At 45.0% G+C, this 12,349-nt stretch overlaps 1 pseudogene; it reads right to left on the bottom strand.

The window, feature by feature from the left end:
- Positions 1–559: 559 nt before the first annotated feature.
- LOC114510570 lies at positions 560–3,308 on the bottom strand (annotated as a pseudogene).
- Between the last annotated feature and the right edge of the window lie 9,041 nt (positions 3,309–12,349).

Raw genomic sequence — 12,349 nt, forward strand, 5'->3', positions numbered from 1 at the left:
CAGTTTGAAGTGGGGTCTTTGTGCTAAAGCCTTGGTTTTATTACAAAAGTTTCTAATTATATCCTGTGAACAAAAACAACAGATGTACTAAATGTATGCAAATACTTTTATTGCCATGTAAATAAGAATACTTGAGAGTTTAGAAATATTTTGAAAGACATCAAAGTGAAAGACAAAGATCAGTGTTGATACCTGCGTGTTGTCCATTCCCATTGCTTACAACTGTGTCCAGATGACGTTTACGTGTTTGCCTGCAGAGGGGACAAAGCTCAGATACTACAAGTTTATCACCTGCTCCCATTGCCATCGCTAGACAAATGCTTCTTCTTTGAAGGACTTGGTATCACCTCCACTGTGGAGATGGTACAAATGAAACCAGAGGTGGAATTTGGTCTGAAATATGACTTTAAGTCAACATTAATGACAAGATCAAGTCACATTTTTGAGTATTTATTGACTCAATGCCAATCTTTTAAGAAATATTCACCTTCAGAACAAATCTATTATGATAATGCAAAAACTTTATTTAGAGTTAAATAACATAGAGAAGGAAGGAGGGTCACTTGGACTTCATATGCAGCTTAAGGGCCCAGCTGTCAGCAGAACTGACGGGGTTGGGGGCTTCACACTGGTAGTAACCAACATCCTCCCTCTGGACAGGGTCTATGGTGAGGCTTCTGTGGTCCTGGGACAGCTTCCTTGTCTCCGAGAACTGCAGATTCATGCCATTGAATAACCAGTGGGTGGAGACTGCATCTGTGTCACAGGTCAGGACCATGGCGTCCTTTTCCTCTGTGACTGTGGTGTTGCTGACTAGGAGGGTGGGCTTTCTCACAGGTTCTGTGGAGAAACAGAGAATATGAATCTTTGAGAATGGACTTGAGATGTGGAGCCATGCTGCTTCCTCAGAGATCTCAGCCACTAAGAGTCCACAGTGAGCTATGTAAACGTCACCAGAGTGTGGTCCTGACATTTGCAGAAGGACAGTTGTCTAAGTTCAGGTGACAATATGTAAGGTCTGTGGAATTGTGCTTTAGCGACTGTATATCCCTATTTCTCAGTTGATTCTCATGAAGGAGAATGAGTTCTTGGCTGCCTTGTTTCATTGTATTTGCCTTAAAATATTCACAGTATCTGATCTAAATCATAGGACAGAAGAGCTGCTTAAATTAGAGGCATCTGTTATTGATTGACTCCAAGAGATAGTATCCCAAGTTAATACCTAGTGAATGAAGAGCTTCAAAAAGCACCTTGTATCCTCAGTTGCTTTCTGGGGATGCTTACTTTTCTCTGACCTCTTCTAAGACCCCCAGGACCATCAGCTAATATCCAAAGAATTGTCGAACTGCTCTCTCCACACACAGTCTCGAGTGAAAGCCCACACTCCACTTCTGCCAAGATGTGATTCTTGGGGCTGAGGCATAGTTGGTGGCCAGCTCAGGAGCCTTGTGACTTGGGCACCCATTAAACTGTTACCCACTCAGCCCTTCTTAGGAGTTAAAGCATGACCTGACACAGGCTCCCAAGGGTATAAGGAGTCAAGATTCCAGGGACAGGTTTCTAGAAAAGGGCTTCTGATATTAGCTCTGTGAGAATTTCAAGGAGCTCCTCAAACCAGAAGCTAACCAAGCTCTAAAGCCATTTCTCATGGCCATTGTCATAGGAGGGTGCTCAGGAGGCTGCACTGATACTGGTTTCTCTCTGCTGAGTTACTTTCATCGGACTAGTCCTTCTGTCTGCAGTGACAGTCTACAGGGCTGCAAACTGAGAAGGGAACTGAGATCTTGGGGAGTTTGTCTCCACTGGGTGTGTCCTGTACTAAGTGCTAAATCCCAACCTGGGACATGATGCAGAGGAGCATGGAGGCAGAAGCCAGAGTGTCAGTCCTGTGTGTGAGTAGAATTCACCCCACCTGACACCCAGAAGTCAGAAAGCAATCACTCACAGTATACATTAAGCCGTCCAAATCCTATTTCTTGTTTTGAACCTGGAAGGTTGACTACTACAGTGTAGACTCCTGCGTCCTTCCGGGTGACCTCCTTTATCAGCAAGGACCCATCGTAGAATATATTCTCTCGACCGGTGTTTGTAGCCCCATTTACATACATTCTTAGGGTTATGAAAAGAGATGCGATAGCATTCTGGCTGTTCGCCCTGTCTCCCCTGTACCACACAAAGCCTGTATAATTGGGAGGTACATTGCGGAGACGTAGACGCACATCTTTCCCTTCAGCAACATTGGTCGACACAATAGCAAGTTGGGCAGTGGTGGGCGGGCTCCAGAAGTTTAAGAGTAAGACTAGGAAAGAAGAAAGATATTGATCAATGTCTGGACCTATGTATTGGGATGGAAAGATAAAGTCCTGGATCCTGAACAGGTCTCTTTTCTCTCAGCCTAGGTCTGTGTGTATGTATGAATGTGTTTCTAATGGTGAATGTCAGTGGCAGGCCACCATTACTGCAGATCTTCTGAACCTGTTATTTTTTTTCTGTTCCAGATACTTTCCTCCAGGTGTTGGTGTGGCTCACCCCTCATTGCTCTCAGACCCTGGCTGACACTTAGACCCCAGCTGACACTCAGTGGCATCTTGAAAGACACTTGTGCTGATAACCTTCTCTAAGATTGCCTGTCTTCACTTTCTGACCTGCTTCTGCTCTGTTTCACTCATGGTGCTTGTAGGTATCTGACATAACATTTAGGTCATTCCTTGTCCCTCACTCTCCCACAGATCATGAGTTCCATGTCAGCAGGGGCTTGTCTGATTTTTTTGTGCCTTTAGTTATTGCAACAAGCTGCAAATGCCTGTGGGTGAGTGAATGACTGATTCCAGGATCCTGCACCTTCTGGGGCATATTTGCTTATTTCTGTGTTTGCTAGTAAAGGCAATGTCTAGCATGCCTGGTTTATTTTTTTGGTATTTCCTGCCATAAATCATTATTATTTTTATTATCAGTTTTCATAATTCAATATGATGAATAATTTAAGAAATGAACAGCAATTGAGGTTTTCCTGCCTCTCACCACTTCCAGATTATGAGATTTTCCTCTTGCTGAGTCACCTTCTATATTCTACTGTGCTCTTTTTTTCTTTACTCTTAGTCCAAACAGAAGGCTTCCCTCTTTTCTCAGAGCACTGGTCTCTCCAGCAGAGTCCAGCCAGTCTCTGTCAGATCCTTAGTCTACCTAAAGCAATGTCTCCTACTTACCAACCAGCAGGAGCCCTTGCCAGTGGACAAGTCCTCTGTGGGTAAAGACTGAAGGGGATCCCATGATGTCTGCTGTCTTCTCTGTGGCTCCCTCCTTGAGAAAACCTTGAGGTCCCAGTAAAGCTCACAGGCACCTCTGTCCTGACTAGTTCAATCTGCTGTGTTTTATACCTGTGCACTGAGTTTATTCTGGGGAAGATCATGACTCTTGTCATATGACTGGGGGTGGAGTCTGTGCCCAGGACCCTCCCACTCCCTGACCTCATTTTTGCCACTCTGTCCTTTCTTACTAGTTTACCGGCCCCCTACATTTTGGTTTTTGGGAACTGTTAAAGCCTCTGAATACCACACACAGGAAACACTCAAACTCACACACAGACACACACAGAGGCACACACATGCTGTGTTGGAAAAGCACAGGCCTGGAGTGACCAGGTTTCAGGCATTCCACATAGCTCCCTTTTAGGTGCACAGTAGCCTCTCCCACAGCCTTTCTCTTTCACATTTGACTTTTCCCTTCAGAGCAGGAGTTCTTGGGCTGCTTCAGAAAAACCTGTCACAGGGATGTCAACCCTGCTGTGTATCAGATCACCTATGAAACTCTGTAAAGACTGTCACACCCAGGTGACATCTTAGAAATGCTGCTTCAGCAGCTGCCTACCTAACACAGATGCCCAACCAGAATGAGATCTTGTGATATGGATGGAGAAGAGCCCTTCCTCTTCTCATACAGGGCAAGTCTCCAAATCCTATTAAACTGAAGGTTCTGTCTTGGCAGGGGTACAGTGGACCAGAGACTCTGCAACTAACAAACTCTCAAGAGAGGCTGATTTTACTGCCATGTAAATTGCTCTGGCAATAGCAAGGCTGAGACAATGACCTGCTCACACCAGCACTGGCCTCTGCTGTGTGTTGGTCTTGGGTTTGTCAGCACCACACAGAGAGCCTCTGGTGTCCTGAAAATATCTGTAATATTTCTGTTTGTGACATAGAAACCTAGCTGGGCACCGGGTCCTCCTGATGTTGTCAAATGCTCTGAGAAGGTTTTATTTCCTCCCAGCAGGAAGGTCACAGAGATGACTCTGGGGTTGAGAAGGGGTCAAGCTTCATGATAATTGCAGAGGGAACCCTTCTTTTATCTCAGGCTGTTGCTAGACTAACTTTGCTGCCAGGAACAAAGACTCAAAACCAGAAGTCTCAATTGGACCTGCAGTGATTGGGGACGTGTCCTGCTTGTCTTTGAAAACAGGACTTTGGTGAAAGGTCAAGTGTCTGGGGGCTTCCTGGTTGTGGAGGGACAGTTTCAGGGAGACTATTCTTTTCCATGTCTGTTGGTGGAGCTTCTCCTTATGCTCCCTGAGTGTCAGGACAACCTCTGGTTTCTGCCTGCAAGGCTTTCTTGCAGCCACCTTGCCTTGCCCACATGTGGTGCCCATGCTGTAGGGAGCAGCAGAGAGATCCCTGAGAGAGCAGGACTGCTGGGCCCTGTCAAAGTCAGAAATGCACACATTTATTGAGTGTTTGTGAGCCAATCTTATGTCATATGCCTGGAAGCAACATCTCAAATCCCGCTAAAGATGATAGTTTTGCAGCTTATTATGTACATTAAAATCAAAGTAAAAGATGAAAAGAGTTGCCTGAAATCAATTAGGAGGTAAGAGAAAGTATAGCAGGGGAATCTCTAGAACTGGATAAAAGGCAAAATGCAGAAACACATACCTTTGTTTTTACAATGGTGAGTACAAGATAATTAATACTCGCAGCACATAGAGAAGGTAGGCAGGAAGCCAGATCACATGAGAGGCTTTGTGGTCTCCTATTCTGGCACCAGAGCTCTGCCTTTCAGTGGTTTAACAAAGAAAACTACTCTAACCTGTCAGAGGTATACCATCCAAGATGCGTAAGAACAGGAGACAGGGCTCACTTACAGTGGTCTGGCCTTTGCTAAAGAAGCTCTATGCCTGGGATGTAACTATCTGCTATCGCCTGCTCAGTTAGGAATTTCCGGTCAGAGCATCCTGTGTGGTTACTTTTGCTCACTGAGCTTGTCACATTTGCATGGCCCCTTTTTTGTTCACAGAAACTGGAAGGAACAGTGGGAGAGAATGGGCTTGAGGGAGGGGCCTGAAGGGGCCTTTTAGATCCAGTGATAAAAATAAGGTGTCATCTCCACCTCCTTAGCCAAAGCCTGGTTCCCGTGTAAACTTGCCATATGTTGTCTTTGAGGTTCAGTGTCACCCTTTGGTGGGAAGGTGAAGACTTGTAGCCAGTGCTTGGGGTGTGTCAGGGGTGCTGACCAGGTGCCAGAGGGTGGGAGTTGACCCTCAGCCCAGGACAGCTCTTCCAGGCTGGGAGAACAGTCAGTCAGGGCCCTGTCCCTGTGGGTCTGAGGCCCCCTGACTCCATTCCAGGGCCGGGTGAGCCCAGTGAGAAGACAGACATTGTCCAGAGTGTTCTGAGTCCATTCTCAGGAGAACCTTCTCCTTAGGGAAATGGGCTCCTTCAAAAGTAGTTTCTGGCCCCAAGGTTCAAGAAAAAAAGGGGGAGGGTTCTGTGAGAACTCTTCAAAGTTTTGACAGAGGATTTTGGCCTGAAGTGTTAACCCCCCCAATGCCCTGTGTGTCCCTCATCACAATATTGGAGTGTTGGACCCAATTAATCTCTGCCCTGTCTGTCATCTGCTCCAGGCCTCCCCACAGAACCCAGGAGCTGGAGCAGCTGCACATGGAGACTCAACCAGGGGACCCTGTGGGTTCTTTTGTTACAGGAGTGCAGGGCCCATGGGACCCTCAGCCCCTCTAAGAGGAAGGTAACCACAGATCCTGGGTTTTTCTGTCCCATGCTGCATATGCGAAGTGCCCCTGGATCCCCAGGACAAGCTAGGGTGGAGAGATATCTCCAGGGACCACAGGCAGATGTCTCATAACCAAAGACCTTGGGGATGGGGCATCATTCCCTGACTTTTTGAAGTCAGGGCATGCTTGGTCCATCTTTGGTAATAACACTACCTGGGGTGAAGAGAGATGCAGAGAATCTGCCAGGTCAGATCTCTATGAGAAAAGGAAAGAACAGGCTGCTGTTCCAGCCACAAGAAGCTGATGTAACTTCTCAAGGTCACTTACTAGTTGGGGACAGGGAGGGCTGTGATTTTCTGGTAATAAAGGAGGGTCCAACCTATCAGACTTAGGAGATCTCTGTTCTCTCTCCTGACAATACAAGGAGCAAAGGCCCAAACCTAAAACATCTGGAGCCCTTGGTGACCTCCTCCCATGTGGCCACCAATTTCTTCATGTCTGTAATGAATATGCCCTTACTTCAGTGTCCCACAGTGGGACAGACTTCCATTGTGTGCTTTCTCTTATCCATTTAATGAGTGTCTCCTGAGCATCTGTGATGTGTCAGCCATCGGGCTGGACCCAGGAATCTCCACAAACTATATGTACATATATAGATACATATAAAATTTGTGTTTATGAAGTTTATTTTGTAACAGTGGGACTGGCTTTCAGGTAAACCACAGCACTAAAAATTTAATTATAAACCAAAGAAGGACAGTGAATAAAAATTTCTGGTGCATCCAGAGTCGGTACTTGAGTCTAGGTTGTTCTGGGGATCACAGAGGGCACTTCTGAGAAAGTAGTTTTTTTCCTGAGAACTAAAGTGAGTGACTGCTTGCTCAATGAAGGACAGAGGATGGTGAGGGAGACATTTCCTCAGAGGGCTACACTGGTCTTTGGTGGGCAGATGCCTGGCTGGGTGGAAAAGTGGACAGATTCCAGTGTGGGGAGCTTGAGAGTGAGAAGGCCTGTGGACTGAGTGATGTGGTGAGATTCAACTCTGTTGAGCTGTGGGTGCTGCTGAGGTGAGGTCAGCAGCCCCTTGGGGGTGGTTCCTCTCACTGATGGACATGCAGAAAAATGTGCAAGGAAAAGTCATGTTACAGTTAGGAATTTTAAAAGAATTTTCTATTGAACTTATGATTTTAGCAATATTTCATATGTGTATATATAATTTTCAACATATCTATTGAGTTATAGTTGACATACAATAACTTTAACACTTTGGAAGAATACAGCTTACTAGGTTTTGCCAGATGGATGCACCAGAGATGTTGGTACAATGAAAATGATAAACACTTCCTTTACTGTTAATGTCTCCTCAGGTTCTTTTGTAGTTTTTCATTTTGCTCCTTTCCCACCCCCTTGTCCAGTTTTAAAAAACAAAAAGCAGCCATCTGTTTCTGTCATTATTATATGTTAACTTTTTTTTAGAATTTTCAAAATTTAAAACATACAATATATAATTAAAGGTGAAGGTTGACTTTTTGACAGAACATGATTATTTTGAAATAGTTATTTTATATCAATTATCTGTATTCCAATTTAAAGATGTACCAAATTTATTTTTCTATTCCCTATTCATGGATATCAGTGTTGTTCTTAATTTGGGTTTTTATGAGCAAACCTGCCATGAGTATTTATGCCAAAAAGGTCTTTAACACAAATAATTAAGTGTTTATAAAACCACTAAATAGCTAGAGAAATGCAAGTGAGGGATCTGCCACTGGAAGTCTGGTCTCAAGGTCACATGGCTGCAGCCCTACCCAGAGGTACAGAAACACATGCTTCTCCACATAAAGCTGTGTCTGCCACAGCCCACCCATCAGTAAACACAGCAGCAGAAATAATGCCCCCATCTCCCTTCTAGCTTCTGAATTAAACACAAGTGCACCTCAGAGGCTGAGTTTAATTGACATCTGGAATCTCAATCACTAGGTTTGAAGAAAGGCAGTGTTTAACTGTTCAGTCCCCTGATATGGAGGAAACATAGAGAGGGGTGGAGCACAAATGCCAAGTGCCTGCAGACCCCACATGGCATGTCCAAGTCCACCTGCAGGCTGTGTGACTCTGGGTGCGTGACCCTCCTTGAGAAGACTCGGGTTTCTCATGTAATATTGTAGAAAGGTATTTGTTCTACTTTCCTCATTCTTAGCATGGAGAGACTAAAACTCTTTGAATTTTTCTAACAATAAGGATGATATGAGTATCTTTTTTCTTGATTAGGCAACTTCTGGCCAGACTCTGGAGAGCTGCAGGGTGAGGGCAGTTCACCAGGAAGACCAAGTGCTGCTTAGAAGCCTGGAATTTTACTGTCAACATAAATATTGTTTGACCTTCTAGAGAATTATGATGAGTTTATTTGAATCAAACTGAACACAAATGCTGGGAAGCCCAATCTAAATAGATTGAAAAAACTCCTCATAGGTTTCTATAGGTTAGTTAATAAGTTCATGATAATAAAGCAGAATGTATTTTTTGGTAAGGTTGATCTATATGTCTCTTTGTCTATATTCATAAGGTGATCAGTGACTGTTTAGTGAAGAGGAAAGCTATGTGTTTACCAAAAGAAGTAGACATCCATTTGAGCAACCCTGTAAGGAGAAATTTAGGCCAAAGGAAACTAAAAGCTTCTGAACATTTACCTAATTTATTTTTAATTGTACCATCTGTATGCTTAACCAGTCTAGGGAACTGGGGTAATGGGCACAATAAAAATACTGTACAGGAGGTTAAACATTCAAAATAAATTGCATTATTTGCCCTGTGAAGTAAGTCTCTCAGTCACTGTAACTCAGAGGAGATTTCCCAATTGAGATTAATATTTTTTTCCAATAATTGACTTTTGTTAAGGATGTTGCTATTCTTCAAGGGAATAACCTCAACTTAGTGAGAAAAACTTAGAAATTATAACTAACACATATTTGTATTCTTGAAATGATGACATTTGGATAAATTCAATGACCATAAATTAAATTAATTTAAAAAAAGAAGGAAATATTTTCACAAGCCATGGAATGATTTTCCAAAATTTTATTTGGACAGATAGAACATTTGCTGTACACTTCACAAGTTAAAGTAGGATATGTTATTTAGTAATTTTTTATATTAGGAAATAATCTTTTTAAAAGTCAAATGTGTTAGCTCATGTACATATGAAAACTGTAGGTAACTGAGTTGCTATAGATAAGATTGATCTCTCTCTCTTTTTTTAATGTTTATGTACATGAAGGAAGGCAGAAACATTTTTTGCTTCGTGGGTGATGATGGGCTGATACTGGTTTTGCCTCCCTGCTCAGTGTCCAGGCAGTTCTGCCCTCACTCCTTTAATTCCAAGACTATATCCTCCCCAGGAGACTCGGTCCAAAATTCTCAGCTCAGTGAAACATCTGGGTGTCCTCCAAACCACGCAGGGCAGGGCCTGAAGTTCATGTCTTTCTCAGCAACCCAACCTATCTATGCAACTGATGTCAGCAAGGGAGGATGAAAGTCCCAGCTGGTCATGGTTTGACTGTAAAAACTGCAGGATAGGCTCCAAATTCCCAGTTCTGGGTGGCTCTTCTGTGCCTCCAACCCCAGTAGCAGGAGGAGCTGCATGAAGCTCGGTGGTGGGGCACTGCCTGTGTTCTCCAGAAAGGGGAGACTGGTTCTCTATTTTGGTAAGGTTTTATTTATTTATTTTAGAGAGGGGGAAGGGAGGGAGAAAGAGAAGGAGAGAAACGTCAATGTGAGAGAGAAACATCTTTTGGTTACCTCTTGTACATGCCTGAACCTGGTCCAAAGTCACAACACAGACATTGCCCTGCCCAGAACCAGCGGCACTTCGAGTTGTGGGATGACGCCCAACCAACTGAGCCATGCGGGGGAGGGCCCAGTCCTCTTTCTTAAGCCACTTATTTAAATCGCTGTCTGAGTCTCTACCCACAGCCTCCCAAGAAGGCAGAAGGCCCCTCAGAGACAGTGCTGGCTATAGCCTGCAGGTGCCTCAGTGGGTGGGACCCAGGTTCGGCCTTGCCGCCTTTCTCGCAGCCTGGGCTCACCATGCACTCTCTCAGCTGGCAATGCAGTGATGAAAGCACTCTGTGCTGAACGTGTACCCGCGGAATCCCGCAGGTGCAAGGGATCCTCACTGATTCCCAGTGCCAGACAGCACACTGTCCCCTTGCCCATCTCTGTTACTGTGCGAGGGGGATCCCTGCCTGTGTTTAAGGCCCCCCACTCTTCAGGGTAGAGAGCTCTGCAGGCATAACTTCGCTCTGGTTCCTCAGCGGCCACAGCTGCTGTGTGGGGGCTCTCATAGACTGCATTTCACCCCCTCTTACCAGTCTCTGTGTATCATCTCAGTCACTCTTTAACTAGAAGTTGTGACCCCCACCTCTAAAAGAAAAGGATAATCTTCTCTCATTTTTAAAACCTCTTCTATCTAGGCCAATAGTTAAATTAACAGAGACAGTAACAGAAGACAATATAAACAGTACACTATTGTAATAGGACAAATCACTCTTTTCAGGCCCTCTTTGCCAGAGCTGGCTTGACTGATTCTTGTTTTATGCACCTCTATCCTCAGGACTAGAAAATTCCTGAAAGCACCCTGAAGGCACAGAGGTTCTTAGAACTTGCAAAACCAGATGTGGCAGACCGGAACGCCCAGACCTAGCACCCAAAGATAATATGAGAATGAGCTGCAGCCTGAGCAATACCAAAGGAATCATCCTGCACTACCACCACCCCATTTACCTAACAAAAGCTCAAAGCCCCTACATTCATTGCTGGTGTATTTCTGCACATCAAGCCTGTCTCCTCTTTCAGAGAGTGAATGAAAACTTGACTCTCTGCATTTTCTTCGTGAATTCTTTCACAGCCTGTGTCACTGCCTGTTCTAACATTTTGGTGACCTATATGGGGAAATTCTCTATTTCTTCCTTATCTCTGTATCCTAAGACTTCTAACTAGGGAAGTAGTGGGCAGTGGAATCTCAGCCAAGGCTTACTTCCTAACCCTGTCTCTGTGAGGTTTGCAGAGATCATTCTAATGCTTTCCTACTTCTCTGTACTCTGTGGACAGCCTCCTCCTCACCCAACATCACAGCCAGTTATCTGAATCTCAGGATATTAACATCCACTGAATGAAAGTGATAGTTCTGTAGTCTTCTGGTTGAAACCCCCCATGTCAGGTCCATAGCTTTGCAGGGACTCAGCCTCGAGTGGGATGCCTCCTGACCGTTTTTTCTTCTAGGTTTCACCTCATCCTATGGCTCAGGGACACCTGGCTCTGGGACAGGTCTTCTCGGTCAGTCTGCCCTTGGATTTGGGGGTGCTCGGCTCTGGAAACAGATCTTCAGGTTGTTTGAGAAAGCAATGCCCATCTCAGACCCTCCCTTCCCTCAGCACGTTCCCATCCCTGAGGTGCCTTTCCCTTTTGTTCACATAATCCTCCTCATGGGTAACACTTAATGGACCCCACCCAAGGACTTTTCCTTAGGACGTTTCCTTAGGACGTTTTCCTTAGGACGTTTCCTTATGAACCTGAAGGTTCTGGTATTTACTGACCTCCAGCCCAAGAGCTTCATTTTCTATTGAGCTATGGCCTGGATCCAATACAAACGGGGTGACCAGGGCGTTTGGACCATAGATAGATCTCGTGACTATAATACTGTCTTTCAATTCGACCTTCAGTGTCACCATCTCCATCCCCTCCTCAAGTTTAGTTCTGGAGAGGAGACAGGATTTTAACTCTCAGGAGGGATTCCAGGTCTCTTTCTCCATTTAAATATGCCTCACTCATACATTTTCCCTCCTTTCTCTGACCATTCTACTTAAATTGCTACCACCGTAGCCTGCCCCCCACTCATATCTATCCTGCTTCAGAGTAGCTGCTGTATTTATTTTTCAGGTCAACTGCCCTCTTGTTATAGGGTGCAGCCAAGAGGGGGTACTCCAAATGGGCATTTAAAATGGGGTCCAGAAATCAAGGTGTCTAGGAGATTTTAGGATGTCTTCACCCCCCACCCCAGGGTGTGGGCTGGGGGAAGGGACACATGGAGCAGGGCCTTTGAGAGCTGGTTCTCATAGCAACAGCCTTGCAGCTAACCTCTGGTGTGGTCATTTAACATATCTATAGCCTTTGGCTGGTCACTTAGATATGTTAAATAGCTGTGGCCAGGCTCAGAGCCAGGGGAATGGAAGTAACTACCCCACCAAGGTATAACTGGGAGGCAGGTTCCCGAGTTACAGCGCCTGCATGGGAGCTAGGAGATGACTGGCTCCAGGACATGGGGCCACACCTGCCCAGACTCATGATGGCAGT

The sequence above is a fragment of the Phyllostomus discolor genome, chromosome 12, assembly GCF_004126475.2.
Source record: "Phyllostomus discolor isolate MPI-MPIP mPhyDis1 chromosome 12, mPhyDis1.pri.v3, whole genome shotgun sequence".
In the NCBI taxonomy this organism is placed as follows: Eukaryota; Metazoa; Chordata; class Mammalia; order Chiroptera; family Phyllostomidae; genus Phyllostomus; species Phyllostomus discolor.